Consider the following 14929-nt stretch of genomic DNA (forward strand, 5'->3'; position numbering starts at 1 on the left):
ATGGGCTCGTCTCTGCTTTCTGTTGCTGAGCAGCTTTTGAAAGACCTTAGAATTTGGATAGTATACTGTAGGTTTAGTGGTCTGATACTGGTATATGTCTGTTGTGCTTCAGTGGAAGCAAGAACATTTTGACCTAAAACATCATAACCTTTTTAGTTTTAATTTCTGAAACTTGCTTATTTCTGGGTTTAAGATTTGACAGTGGCAATTTGCACAAAGTGTAAATAGCGAGAGATTCTATTTACACTTTTAAAATAGCAGGATTTTCTGCTGTTTATACTACTTATTGCAAATAAGTATTGTAGTACATTATAAAATATGTATAAAACCGTATGCAATAATGTATGTGAATTATAACTTATTTAAATTTTAAGTTATTAACTTGTATAACTTCAAATTATTAAATGAATGCCACGTTTTTTTGGGAAAATAAAGCCATCCCTACACCTACCCTAACCCTACCTATACTTTATATTTCCTTCATTTTTATCGAAAATAGATGCCTTTCAGATGTGAACGTTTTTCAAAAGGCAGATTCGAACTTGGGTCGATCGCATCAAAAACACTCCGGCGCATGTTTTACCCTCTTCGTTACTGGAACTGACTTTTTACAGCCGTCTTTTGTAGTGTTGACTAGGCCAGTCACACATTGGCAGGTAAAGTTTATGTAAATAGCTTCTGCAGACAAGCTATTTGCACTTTGTGTAAATAAACACTCCTTAAAGATGTTCAATGTGTTTTGCTGTTTTTCAGGCATATGGACCCCATGTGTCTCATACAACAGATATTAAGTGATTAACAGTTTCATTGAGTCACAGGTACATTTCAGAATATATAGTAACTCTGTACAGAATTTTACCCCATTAACAAACCCATCCCAAACTAGTCCCCAACTGTGGCTTTAAAGGTCACAGCTTGGCTATAATTAAATGCAATCAAAGCATCATTCAGTACAATACAATCAGCATATTTCTCACACACAGCTATTATTGTCCCATTTCCAAACAGGTTAAGCACTTGGACCATTTTTTTAAAAGGCTTAGCTTGTCTGTCTGGTTATAAGAATTTTTTATTATTTTTTTCCAATGCAGCCACTCTAGCTTGAAGAACAGATATTTAATCAACATTTAAAAATAGGCTTAATCGTAAAAACTACGTGTGTGGAAGAGAACTGCAAAGTCAGTGAATTTTTGGAAGTAGAAATAGCTGCAATTTCTTATTACTGTCACCGGATGGTGCACTTATACCAGTTGCATGCGTTTTTCACTCCACTGCTGTAGTTTTTGATTGCTTCAACAGACAAAACGTCCTGTGGAGTGGTGTTCTAGTTTCTAATGGTCCATGATGTTGAAGTTTCCTTTCGCATAGGCTTCAAAGTATGGAGATTTATGTTCCTATTTTTCCTTTAACATCATGTTGCTCGGAGCCTATTGCTTAAAGAGATGACCAGTAATCCAAAGCCTTGTATCAAATAATTGTGTTAAAATGTCGATATATTGATTGAGTTATTGTGAAATCCTTATGTGTGCAGACAAGACTTATAGCAACACTGTGTAACTTTTGGCGCTCTAGCGGTTAAACGGAACGGGACGCACCTCGCGGAAGAACATTCTGACCTGAGCTACTTCTCCCTACTTTCTATCAATGGTGATTCACGCAGGTATGTGTTACTCCGCAGCGGTGACGACCCGAACAGGATACAATAGTCCGAATATAAGCACTTATTATAAGTGTACTGTAGTGATTCGTGATAAGACAAAAATGCGGTTTGGAAGATGAATTCGTGATGCACTCGCTCATTATATAAATGTAACAAATTTTGAACACAAAAAAAAATTACATAGTGTTGTTGCTTTAATGCAGAACATCTGGACGAGAGTAATGGCATTATTCTGTTGGAATTTTGACGTCAAACAACGCCAGAGAGAAATATCAAGGGAGTAATGATGACTGTAGTGTTTTTGAGATCGAGATTGAGATGCTTGTTTGGGTCTTTCTCCAGAGAACCGTGGTGACCACAATAAACAACCAAAATAGGCTGTTTTGCATGACTGATAATTGGTTATTGGTATTATGTTTAACATGTATTTAACTTTGTCTTCCCAGATCTTATGTTTCATGTACTCAAATATGTTGCTATTGTGCATTAAAACATGCTTTGTGCTTTGTAATTTTTTTTTTACAGTTTTATTAAGCAGTATTAACTAATATGATCTCTTTTTCTCTTTCTTTTCACAGTACCAGCTGACATACTAATAGCGTAAGTATTTTCCCCATCTCCTCCATCTTAAGTTAGATTTACCATAGTGTGAGATTTGGCCTTGAACTACAGACTGTTAAATGTTTTGGATGCTCTTGACCTGAAGTTGAGGAGGGTTAATTACTGCAGATGTGTGTATCATTAATACTGAACATTGTACAGAAACCAGCGCCTACCTCTTAACCGCCAGATGTACTCAACGCAGGCTTTGTCAAGCACATGTGTATGACTTTACCCAGCGCTCTCTTTCTAGACGTCATTGACTGAATAAATCATGATGTTAAAAGCGTCCTCAAACCCACAATGACAGTCATCAGGCTGCCAATGGGGGAAGCACTAAGCCACAGTAATTACTCTACTCTGGGAATCACATTCCTCCATACATGGCTGTTCATATCACCAGTCAGCACTTTTTGCTTTATTGGGCAATTGATTCTGGTTTCAGTGTCATCATCGCGTCATGTCTTCGCTTCGGTCTGCTTCTCTCTGAGACATTATTAAAATGTGGCTGGATGGCTTTCAGATGATGCAGTTCCATACTTCCACTTCAGAATGTATTTCTATAGGCTTGATGTCAAGACCAGATTGGTAGTGGCAACATTTTTAAGTTTTATATTTAGACAGGAAACAGCACGCACTTTGGGTTAAAAGTGAGAGCTGAGGTTTTTTGCCACTCAGCTTCCTGTGTGCATGACACTGTCTTATCTTTACCTAGCATGGTTTCCTGAACCTACAGTTAAAGGAAATAGTTCCCTCAAAAATGAAACTTTGTTGAAAGTTTTCTCAGATTCATTGCCATCAAAATGCAGTTGGTTTCTTCATCAGGACATTTGAGAAATTCAGCATTACATCACCTGCTCACCAATGGATCCTCTGCAGTGAATGGGTGCCGTCAGAATAAGAGATCAAACTGCTAATAGACCATAAGTAATCCATTTGACTCCAGTCCATTAATTTAATGTCTTGTGAAGTAAAAAGTTGCTTGTTTGTAATAAACAAATCCATCATTAAGAGGTTTTTAACTTCAAACCATCCTCTATCTATATGATATTTCTTTCTACAGTCAAAAAGATGACTTGTCTGAAACAGAAGAGAAATACACAAGTGAAAACTGTTCTAAACAAATACATGTTGGTGGAGTTTGATGTAAGGGGACAGCAGGGGATGGACTTTTACAATGGTGGAAGCATTTTTATGAATAATGGACAGGGATTTTTGTCAGAAGCACTGGTTTATATCTGAAATGCCTTAATGACGAATTCGTTTTTTTTTAAACTAGCAACTTTTAATTCACAAGTTGTTAATTTATGGACTGGAGTTGTGTTGATTATTGGATAGTGATCTTTATCAACTGTTTGTATTCTTATTCCGACGGCACCCATTCACTGCAGAGGATCCATTGCTGAGCAAGAGATGTCGAGCTTTCAACTTTCTCCAAATCTGTTCTGATGAAGAAACGTCTACATCTTGGAAGTTATGTTTTAGCAAACTTTCATTTTTCTAAGAAATTTTCCTCTAACTCTCATTTTATTCTATCTTCCAGATTATGGTTAGTTTTTGGCCAATGTGCTCTTCAGGCGTTGGACCCGGTGGACCAGCGCTCTGTCACGTGTGTCATCACCTAGCAGTCAAAAGGCATTTCAGGTAGGAGTGAATAAATGTCTCAAATAATTATTTCTTTTTCCACACAGCCACTGAACAAACCTTCTTTTAATCATGTTTGGCTGTTAATGATGTACAGAAATTTCTGCAACCAAAATATTCATGCAACACAGCAAAATCTTCAAATTCTTGGTTTCGGCCAGATTAGTTATGGAGAGCCGAAATCAGACCAAAACATATTTGGACTGTGTCAGCATCTCACACAATATAGATTAGCTTCAACAGGTGAACCTGTCACAGTGAGGACCAAAAATTATGCTAATATAGCAATATGTCAAATTCTCCAAATATGGAGAATGGCTCATTGTCTTTAACATTTCAAACATTATGGTAAATCAATAATGCAGCATTTATTCACAATTACTGAACTGCACTAATAACACAACAATTATTCACAAGACTGCGTGTGCTTATCTTGTTGGATACTTCTACTGATTATTCACAACCGCACATTTTTGTGTCATGGATTGCAAGTGTGTGCTTGTTTCTCTTTGCAGCAATGTCTGCAGTGCATAAATTCTTAATAAATGAGTCTCCAACACAAATGCAGTCTTTAGAGTTCCTTGATATGAACACTGCACACACAAAACAATCCCAAAAGGTACTGAAAATGTCTTTGTACATTACATTGAAACTGTCGCAGGATATGTGTGTGTTTGTATAATGTATGGTGAGCTTACATCAATGGATAATATATGATTTCATTTTGTTGCATGTGATGGTGATTTGCAGTGGGAATTTGTGGGAAACTTGGATGCTTTTAATTCAGTGAGAGCAAAATGAACCTGAGTGGATCAGAAGCTGTTGTTGTGGTGCCCTCCTTAACATGGCCACTTTTGGAGCATTTCTCAAAACTGAGGTAAGAACAATCCGGTGATGAAATAGGAAGTTCCGTAACCCTTAAAAGAGTTCAGATATGTTAGCCAGAGTGACCTAACTCCCCTCAGTTTATGACCAGTCAGTCCCTGAAAATATCCACACTGTAGTCTACAGTCAGATGTACAATGAGCTCATACTCTCAGTCCCAGAGTGTCTAGAATGGTCAGCTAGTGTCCAGGAGGGAGTAGGTGGGCGGAAATCCTTGCTTTCCCCATAATTCCTCACATGACTGACCGTAGATCTCCGTATATGTCTGTTACACTGGGTAAAGTTTCCGTAAAACGCCTACGACGAGACCAAACAGAAGAAAAACAAACAAAGAGCAAACATTACCAGAAAACAAAGTATAGTGATAAAAGTTAATAGCCCTTTTTATGACCTGCTGTGATTCATCTTTAGACAGTCATTGATGTCTGTGTGAGTTTATCATCTCTGTTTGTCATCTGTAATTCTAGGCTCAATTGTCTTTTTTTATTTTTTATAAAGTGACGTAGTTCCTGTAATTGCATTTTTAGGTATTTTCCAGGAATCTTATATGTTTTTGTTCAGTAAAGTTTCCTTTTTTTTTTCATTTAAAATTGTCATTGAGTTTAAAGGATGTCTTTATCTAAAAACAGTATTTTGAGATTTGAGAATTCTGAAATGTAAGGCTATGAGACTACACTGCAGTTTGACTGTATCCCGTTATTTCCCATTTCAGTCACATAAATATGTCCTTCTTATTCTCGATTCCAAAAGGAAGGTCACTCACTCTTTAAAAATATTTTGTAATGCACTGAAATCATTTTTTTTACCTGAACACCATAAGCAAAGTTAAATTTAAGTCTAGCTGAAAATTTGAAATGAAGTGTCCTTAACCTGGGGTCATTGGGTAACTGAAGTCGGTACTGTTTGGTGTTCAGGGTGTTGTGTTCTCTGGTAGTAAATTAAACCAGTCGTAGTGAAGGTCTTTTGCAAGGAGCTGCCTCTCAATATAGTTCAGTTTTACAAATTTTACATCTTGCTACTTTAACATTTTTAGTCATGGTGAAGTGTGTCCACACTGCTTACACATTTACCTGTTGTAGCTTATCCATGTTGTGTGCACAAACACTAACAAAACACCAGCATATAGTTTTGGATGATGATTTTGGCTCTCCAAAACTAACTTTTTTTTAAGCATATTTTCAGTCGTCAAAATTTTGGTGCTTCTCTACTTTTTATGTCTCATTCTGAAAAATAGTATTTTATAATAATGAGAATGAAATATTACAACATTATGATTGATTTTTGTTTTGTTTTATGACATGTTCATGTTATAACAGGATGTGGTGTGAATTCAGTCTTGTGGCATTCTTTTATATTAAAGATTGTTGAGTGACTTTGGTGTAAGGATGTCTTTGTGTGTTAGGTTCCTAAATATGCAATATAACAATTTTTTAGCATAAGTGTGAAGATGTGACACAATTTTTTAAGCTGATGAGAATATTTCTGCTTGTTGGAATGATTTGAGTGATATTAAGTAATCAATTTGTACATTTAAAGAAGACAAAGCCAGTGAAATTATGTTGTGGATAAATGTAGCTGTTGAAATACTGTGCTGTGCAGAGATCACTGCTCCGGGTGTGTGTTCACGGTGTGTGTGTGTGTGTGTGTGTGTGTGTGTGTGTGTGTGTGTGCACTTTGGATGGGTTAAATGCAGAGCACGAATTCTGAGTATGGGTCACCATACTTGGCTGTATGTCACGTCACTTTCACTTTCTGCCGTCTACATACCCTGAGGTGCTAAATTGTTCCAATCACGTTCCCAACTCTAAATTGGATTTTTTTTCAGCAGCATATTTAGTTCTAGGTCTCATTCATACTGAATGCAAAGGTGAATTTTTGTTCTGCAATTTATGTGATTTTAATATTTAATGAAAACACTTCACAGTGTTTGGTCTTCTAATCAAGGGGAACAGTATAAATGCAGGGATCTTCAGGCCCATAGGAATCTGTGCCCACAGAACTCTGTAGGAAGTGTACTCAACCTCCATAAATTTTAGTTTAACCTGTTTATGTTTTCAGTGCACTTCAGGGTGTGGTACAACCAGATCTGTTTTCCATGGTTAAATTTTCCTCTGAAGTCAGCAAAGAAAATGTGGAAAGAAGTCCACCAATGCCTTTCAGGTCCGGGGTTGTATGTTGGCGAGTAAGTTTATGTACATGTGCAGACCACATGCAGAAATCTGGCGGCATGTGGTCTGCAAATGGTGGAATGGTGGGTCGCCCTTCAGTAGAAGGAAGTGTTTCCGGTTGGTCCAGTAGCCAATATCCTGTCAGTCAGCCCCTCTCTGGGGATAGAAGCTTCATTAATATGTCATTGGGACTGTCATACTGTATTAAGATCAGCTGTGCTTAATACCGTCCTGCCCTGGGGCTGCTGTCCAGCTGTCATAGTGCTTTCGCTGACCTTCACTTACCATCTTTGAGTCATGACCTACAGTAGCATGAGTGGAGTCAAGAAATTACACGGACATAGATGTTTGCCTGACAGCATGAGGTAGTTTCACTATTGGTAGAAATCTCAGAACACTTTCACTGGCTGAAATGCGCTAAGAAAATCGAGTTGCTTGAGTGACCTGTGTGTGGAAGAGGGGGCTTATTTGGGAAAACATTCTACACCAAATGGTATTTTGTAACTCTAATGTAATAGGACTTAAATTACACCGCTTCACTCCACTTTGTTTTTACTGAATATTTCAATGTTAACTTATAGTTTACCAGTTGCCTTTAATATATATAAATATTTTTTTATTCTGGACATTTTACAGTGAAATGAAAAATCCTGTTTACATGTGACACTTTGCCTCTCATTTTGACTGTCTGCTAACCTACAAGGGCACATAACCAGGACATGGGAGCTTCTCTATTGTACTAGTGGTGAAAGTCTCTTCCTCTGTATAATGTTGACTCACATTGGCAGCAGCAGATCAGTGCAGGCTGTTCTGATAATGCTGCATTGACACTAATGACTTCTCTGGCCTTTGTGTCGCGGGGAAATAATGATAATCTTAGTGTTTGTCACACCAGCTGGTTTACCAGCCTGTGCCAATCCTCATTGTGCTGTAATAAGGTGGGATGTTTCACTATAGGGCAACTATGGAAAGAATGCAGGTAGTCTGAAACGATGTCTGTATTTTTAAAATGTTGTTTTTGATTGATGGAAACAAAATGGTGAGTTGATATTGCATGTGTTAAATAAGATTTTTTAGTCTTAAGAAATGCTCATGAAATTACACAAGACTTTAAAATTCTCTGTTGCGCAAAGAGTAGGCATAGTGAGGTCTGTAAACGTCAAGTTGGGCAAGACTGTGCTTGCCTGCACTGTCATACCAATTTTTTGTGTTGTGTAAAACACCCAAGAGGCTCGGACAAGGCTGGCAGTGCATTTCAAATCAATAGAGACACTCATGAAAAAAACATAAAATAACCATATTTACTTTCTTAATGCATGTTCTTATTGTGACTGTCAGGCAGCTCGCATTTAAACACATTTTATGCTTGGAAAAGGGGTTGAGAAGCATCCATGGGATGTCAGCATGAAATCAAAAGCTTGCCATATTGTGAAAAAATTTATTGATGCATATTATTCCAGAGGTAAAAAACAAAAAAAAAGTGATTATAATCAAAATGTAATTTCCTGGTCCACCTCTGAAACAACCTTTCTTTTCGGCTGTCTTTACGCATCACTTTTATTTCCACTCTTCCCCTCCTATCCACCTGACTTGATTTTTGCAACTGCCTCTTTACACGATACATTCCATTCCATACCAGACTGATAAAATTCAAGAAATCAAAGAAGATTCAAGTCATTGTGCTTGAGATTGCGGTTAGTGGTGTGGCGTCATTCCAGGAAGATTTTTAAGAAAGGCTTCAAAAGAAAAAGCTCTGTTATAAAGTTAAGTGCAGCCCATTTCTTTCAGTAATTACTAGAAATCTGTTGTTTTTCTCTACTCCCACCTGCCTTTTTTCATTCACTCTGTATGATCTTCCCAGGGATTTCATACAATTTTTATTTAATGTTTTATACATATCCGTACAGAAAGGTGGCATCTCCTACTCTAATCACTTCTCCCATCTCCTCACTTTATGCCCTGGGCAGTTTGAAGTGTGGGGGATGTTTAGTGCTGTTTCAGTGCTGTTGGGCCAGTCCTGATGTTGAAATGTGTGAAAGGGACACATTTTTCAAACTGTATTTAAGAGCATTCACTGACCTCTTGCAGTCCGGTTTAAACCAGTCACTATGTGCTGGTGTTACGCCGTCCCGTATAAACTTAAATTAAATCATTTTGTCAATACAAACACGCCTACTTTCTATGTAAATTAGGCTTATTAAATTATTTCTTATTTGCAAACTGCCTGGTGTTATTACCGCCCACGGAAAGCAGATGACAAATGAAATTACATTAACCACATGAAGCCTGACATTTGAAATAATAGTCTGAATTAAAAAAATATATATATTATATATGTATGTATATATAACTTGTTTGCAGAATGGTAGCTGGTCTTTAGTTAGATCAAGATGCTTGAAGTGTTTGACTAGTAGTATGTTGGCATCAAGAATGAGTTGATAGACCTTAGATCTTTGACCTAGAATGAGCTTAGATCAGCAACAAACCAGCTAAGAAAACATTAGCGTACATATATGCTTATAGCATTTTTATTTTATTATTACTCCCCAAATGTATTATCTTAACTCTATCAAGAAGCCTAAAAATGCTGGATGTTTAGTGAAATTATGATTTATGAACCTAAGAGTCCTCCATGAACATTTTTTGTACATTATATTTTGTCCAAAGTGTTCAGCCAGATTGCCACCAGCTGGTCATCTTGACTGGTCAGTTCATCCAGCATGGAAAACTAGAAGTTTAACTCTCATGTTCCACAAAAAAGTTGTCTACTTAAGCTGGTTTCTTTGTTTTTTTCCCCAAGGTGGAAAATATAATATTAAAATAGCTGTTATAGTAAAGGATGAATGGTTTTTCCTGTCCTTTACTTTCCTTTTCTGTTTCCTTTTCATGAATATCATGCAAAAGTAAATTTTTAAAGTAAAACCAGATTGGACTGGACTTTCTTCCAATGAATGTCCTCCACTTGTCCCATCCCATTAATAATACTTACATTAGCCCCTTACCCCATACCTTTTAACTCGTCACATATTTCTATTTTTGTGACACATCCAAACAAAACTAACCTTCACCACATATTAGATTCAACCCTGTGAATGAAACATTTTATTCCAGAACTCAGTTTAACTAACTTCACACAAATCCAAAGTCAACCACTCCCAGGGGGTCCAGTGGTGACATCTCTTTGGTCTGACAGATTAGATACTGGCTTTTCTAAACCATCCCAAACACATCTGCCACACAGAATCTGTTTTTCGAAGAGGTCCCGTGAGGGGGAAGAGAGTTAAGGGTATCGCAGTGTTCCATCCAGAGCCTACATACCATTTTTATGTTGTGTTGGAAACATATGATTGATTTATGGTTAAATGTTCTCCAAACAGCAGGGGTCCAGAAGTCCGAAAACACACTGAAAATCTGGGCTTTAAACTTGAATTTAAATCTGGAAGCAAACAAAGATTTTTTTTAATGTATGATAATAAAAAAGATATAAAAAAAATGACTAAAATAAACCTGTTTTGCTAATTAAATTCCAAAAGTTTAATTCAGCTGTGTTTTACTGATCATAGATGGACAATTTTCTAAATGCAGTTATTTACATTATTTGGTGTAATGAAATGTGTTTATGCGGTTTAAGGTTAAAAAAAACACATTATTTTCCACATAATGTACATTATTTTTACAAAGCTCATCGTTCTGAAAAGCTAGGTGTGCTTTGATTGGCCAGCTATCCAGTGCTTTGTGATTGGCCGAATACCTCAAGCATGTGACAAATGTTACGCCCCTTGTCACACTGTGATGCCATCTCCCAGCACGATGAGACAAAATAAAAGTTACGCCTTCGAACCGTTTTAGGAGGGTGTGGCTGACACGCTTAACTTTTGTAAAGAATATTTCTTTGGATTTAAGACTTTAGTCTTTGCAACTTTACTGATCTTCTTTACGCACCAAGAGCTTGTAACACTCCAAAGAGAAAGGAAAAATTGAAATCGCATCATATGACCCCTTTAATAATTATAACAAAATGAAACTCCTCATGAAAATTGTATGTTATTTTTATTTAGTACTGATCTGAATAAGCTAGTTCACATAACAGACTCCTATAACTATAACTTTTATAACTTTTTTTGCTTAGTTTAGTTGTATGTTAGATGTAGTTTACTTTATTAAATCCCTTATATTCACAATCGATTGTCTCTGTGTGCTGCTCACTATTTGGAGTCCTTGAATGTTGGCCAGGAAAATTATCTTTCCTAGAATTGCTAAATCATTATATATAATCTGCTCGGTGGATGGACAGATTAAATAACTGGAATATTGATTCTATTATACAGTTAATTCTAATATTTGATCTTCTGATCTTCTACAAACAAGTTATAATTATTATATAATTATAAATATATTTCCCTTTTAGCTAATTTGCTACACTGCTGTAACCTCCATAACCTATTATTTTTACCTGCTAATTAAATTCTAAAGGTTTCATTTTGCAGTGTTATACATAATAACTCTAACAATTTTAGTTAAAAACATTTAGGTATTTTTTTTCCCACACTGGCACAATGAAAATATTTAATTGCATGTAAATGTGCCAGTAAAAAGGTGCATTAACATCTAAACAGCAATAACCACATAAGGAAGTACATATGGTAAACGTGGAAGGTTAAATATGCATGTGATGCATGAAGAACAATGACAGTTTGTTGTAGCGTGTGATGTTAGCATAAGATGTTTATTAATGTGTTTGTATGTTGTTTGCCATATGTGATCCTGGGCCACTTCTAAAAACCGTGAATAATTATACATTACAAATTATTCAGAATTTGGGGTGTATTTTAAGAATCCTTTTCCCATCAAATGGTCAAAATGCACAACGCTGTATGCTGTTTGAAAGACACGTGTGCTAGAGGTCTTCACAGTGCACCCGAGACCCGTCGACCCCGGACCCGACCCGGGACCCGTACGGGTTCGGGTCTATATTTTAAATCATCAGCCGGGTCCGGGTCGGGTCCGAATCTATTACCTCGGGTCCCGGGTCTGTTTAAAATTGTGTGTAATACCCATGCGATCGGAGTCATTGGACTCGGAGTCGGAGAACACCCGGCCATGATCAAAGACTGCTTGTGTTTTTTGTAACTTGCAACTTGTAAAATTAGGAAAAGAAAAGAGGGAGCCAAAAAAAGTGATCTCTCTCTCTGCTTTTAGAAGCAGAGCGCGCAGATTCAGAGTTAATACAAGTGCACGCACGGTATTAATGCTCGCAGACTTGACACACTCATATTTAATATATTTCAAATCAGCAACACAATCTGAGGTGGACTGTCACATGAATGTTTTCTATGACGCTCAAACTGCGTTAAAGCATTTTAGGTTGATACAGCTAGCACGCATGTGCAGTCTCGAGCGCATTTCATGTTTCTATGGCAACCAGTGAGGGACACTTCGACCGCCAAACCGCGTTTTACATTTTCTCCCATTTTTATAATATTATAAATGAACCGTTTAATCTTAAAGTTTTAGTCATTCAGATTCAGACTCGATGCAGAGCAGAGAGCACAGAGATCAGATGATAGCAAATAAATAACGTCAGCGGCCATGGCATTGCACGAGCGATCGTTATTATAGTTCAAAAGGGCAAACAGTGGAAGTTATTATGCGAATTAACTCGAGTCAGAATGTACATGTGCACAGTAGCATTTGTCATCCGTCACCGTGACATCAAGTGGACTTTTGAAACTGAAATAATGAGTGGATTCAGCTTGGACTTGGAATAACGAGAGGAATAACATGAATAAATTTCTTGTCGGAGGATTGTAATGCATCACAGGCAGTCAGGTACAAGGAGGAGAGACTATGGCTCTTTAAATTAGGTAAGACAAAAAGCTGTATTTTTCGCAACAGGTTTATTGATTTGTAATAGCAATTTATGGTGGAATATGTGAACGTCGGGTCCAGTCGGGTCTGTGTCTTCCCGGCGGGTTCGGGTCCAGATTTCAAATAATATACGGGTCTGGGTCGGGTCCGGGTAGGCATTTCTCGGATCTACACGGGTCCGGGTCCAGCTTTTGAAATATTAGACGGGTCCGGGTCGGTTCGGTGTAGTACATTACGGGTCTCTTTCGGGTTCGGGCACGAATTTTTGGACCCGTGAAGACCTCTAACGTGTGCACTCTGATGTAAATAAGCATGCATGAGAAGCACATGGAGGAATACGAGAGATGCACTGAATGAAAACACATTCACTCTCTGACAGCAGATGGCACTAAACTGTAGAAAATTCAGCCGTTTCAACTAAACAAAATTTAAATACCGCGATGATACCGTATACCATGATAAAAGCATTAGCAATTAATCGCAACAGGAAAATTTTATACTGCATATCCCTAGCTAAAACTACAGGTGCATCTCAATAAATTAGAATGTCATGGAAAAGTTCATTTATTTCAGTAATTCAACTCAAATTGTGAAACTTGTGTATTAGATAAATTCATTGCACACAGACTGAAGTAGCTTAAGTCTTTAGTTCTTGTAATTGTGATTATTTTGGCTCACATTTAATAAAAACACACCATCCATCCATCCATCCATCCATCCATCCATCCATCCATCTTCTACCGCTTATCCGGGGCCGGGTCGCGGGGGCAGCAGTCTAAGCAGAGAACCCCAGACTTCCCTCTCCCTAGACACTTCCTCCAGCTCTTCTGGGGGGACACCGAGGCGTTCCCAGGCCAGCCGGGAGACATAGTCTCTCCAGCGTGTCCTAGGTCTCCCCCGGGGTCTCCTCCCAGTGGGACGCGCCCGGAACACCTTCCCGGGAAGGCGTCCAGGAGGCATCCGGAAAAGATGCCCGAGCCACCTCAGCTGACCCCTCTCGATGTGGAGGAGCAGGGGCTCTACTCTGAGCTCCTCCCGGGTGACTGAGCTTCTCACCCTATCTCTAAGGGATCGCCCAGCCACCCTGCGGAGAAAGCACATTTCGGCCGCCTGTATCCGGGATCTTGTCCTTTCGGTCATGGCCCAAAGCTCATGACCATAGGTGAGAGTAGGAACGTAGATTGACCGGTAAATCGAGAGCTTCGCCTTGCGGCTCAGCTCTTTCTTCACCACGACAGACCGGTACATCGACCGCATTACTGCAGAAGCTGCACCGATCCGTCTGTCAATCTCCCGTTCCATCCTTCCCTCACTCATGAACAAGACCCCAAGATACTTAAACTCCTCCACTTGAGGCAGGAACTCTCCACCAACCTGAAGTAAGCAAGCCACCCTTTTCCGACTGAGGACCATGGCCTCGGATTTGGAGGTGCTGATTCTCCTCCCAGCCGCTTCACACTCGGCTGCAAACCGTCCCAGTGCATGCTGAAGGTCCTGGCTTGATGAGGCCAACACGACAACATCATCCGCAAAGAGCAGAGACGAAATCGTGTTGTCACCAAACCTGACCCCCTCCGGCCCCTGGCTGCGCCTAGAAATTCTGTCCATAAAAATCATGAACAGAACCGGCGACAAAGGGCAGCCCTGCCAGAGTCCAACACGCACCGGGAACAAGTCTGACTTACGGCTGGCAATACGAACCAAGCTCCTGCTCCGGTCGTACAGGGACCGGATAGCCCTTAGCAAAGGGCCCCGGACCCCATACTCCCGGAGCACCCTCCACAGGCCGCCGCGAAGGACACAGTCGAATGCCTTCTCCAAATCCACAAAGCACATGTGGACTGGTTGGGCAAACTCCCATGAACCCTCCAGCACCCTGTAGAGGGTATAGAGCTGGTCCAGTGTTCCACGGCCTGGACGAAAACCACACTGTTCCTCCTGAATCCGAGGTTCTACTATCGGCCGGATTCTCCTCTCCAGTACCCTGGCATAGACTTTCCCAGGCAGGCTGAGAAGTGTGATCCCCCTGTAGTTGGAACACACCCTCCGGTCCCCCTTCTTAAAAAGAGGGACCACCACCCCGGTCTGCCATCCCAGAGGCACC

General features: G+C 39.2%; 1 pseudogene; it reads left to right on the top strand.

Moving 5' to 3' along the window:
• LOC132140153 (zinc finger SWIM domain-containing protein 7-like) overlaps positions 1 to 14929 on the top strand; it is a 32977-nt pseudogene continuing 18048 nt past the window's right edge.

Source organism: Carassius carassius, chromosome 5, assembly GCF_963082965.1.
Source record: "Carassius carassius chromosome 5, fCarCar2.1, whole genome shotgun sequence".
Taxonomy (NCBI): domain Eukaryota; kingdom Metazoa; phylum Chordata; class Actinopteri; order Cypriniformes; family Cyprinidae; genus Carassius; species Carassius carassius.